General features: G+C 44.2%; 1 protein-coding gene across 3 annotated transcripts in view; it reads right to left on the reverse strand.

Annotated features, from left to right (window-relative positions):
- LOC106806388 (solute carrier organic anion transporter family member 5A1-like) overlaps positions 1–1,113 on the reverse strand; it is a 58,572-nt gene that overhangs the window by 29,726 nt on the left and 27,733 nt on the right. The gene's annotated exons all lie outside the window — the stretch shown is intronic.

Genomic DNA, 1,113 nt, shown 5'->3' on the forward strand with positions numbered 1-1,113 from the left:
GCCATGCCATGCCATGCCATGCTATGCTATGCTATGCTATGCTATTATGTTATGTTATGTTATGTTATGTTATGTTATGTTATGTTATGTTATGTTATGTTATGTTATGTTATGTTATGTTATGTTATGTTATGTTATGTTATGTTATGTTATGTTATGTTATGTTATGTTATGTTATGTTATGTTATGTTATGTTATGTTATCGGGAGCACCGGGAGTTTTCCCGGTGGCCTGGCCTGCTAAGTGGCCTAGCGCGCTGCCCCCAACAAAATTAATTTTAAATTTAATAAATTTTCTTGGTGGGGGAGTCCCGGGACCCCCAGACCCCCAGACCCCCCCCCCCCCCGCTTAAAAAGTGGCCTGACTGGGGCTATATTTCGCGCTATACTTCCTGGCCTGAATGATTTTCCGGCCCTCAATGTTATGTTATGTTATGGCGTTACGTGTTATAGTCGTTGCGTAGCAGGTCAAGGAAAGGGCAGCGCGTGACATTAAGTATATATACGGCCACAGTAGGTGGAGTGCGTAGGAGATTGAAAAGTGCCCGCACATCTAGCGCTCTCGGATGGTTGGTTAATAACTGAATGGGTACCACTATACTCACTCTTCTCCGAAAATAACTGCGGGCTAGAGTTCAAAATCGAGTCAACCCCGCTTGCTCTCGTCTCTGAATGAAACCGGTGTAAGTGGGCGCGAACTGTTAGTTGTTGCTACCGGCTCATGTGGATAAACTGTCGGCGTTTTTCACTCAATTTACCAGCGAGGGGAATGGCACTTTCGACAAGTTCGAAGCTCGATGGTTATTTACACGTAAAAACGTGGAGATGACAACAAATTATTTACTGTATCAACTGTGACAAGCAACTGAATTATAAATAGTGAAAAAGTTACTGATGCCGTAATATCTTGAAGTTTGAATGTTAGGGCTGGCTTGTGAAAACGACTGGTAAATGGTGATGAAACATATTCTGTGATAAAATTTCGTTTACGCTTTCCCTCTTTCCCTACCCCCGCCTCACCCGCCTCACCCTCCCCACCCATGCACCTCTCCTCCTCTCTTTTTCTCTTCTCTGCCCCCTTCTCTCTCTCTCTCTCTCTCTCTCTCTCTCTCTC

The sequence above is a fragment of the Priapulus caudatus genome, unplaced genomic scaffold, assembly GCF_000485595.1.
Source record: "Priapulus caudatus unplaced genomic scaffold, Priapulus_caudatus-5.0.1 Scaffold157, whole genome shotgun sequence".
Classification (NCBI taxonomy): domain Eukaryota; kingdom Metazoa; phylum Priapulida; class Priapulimorpha; order Priapulimorphida; family Priapulidae; genus Priapulus; species Priapulus caudatus.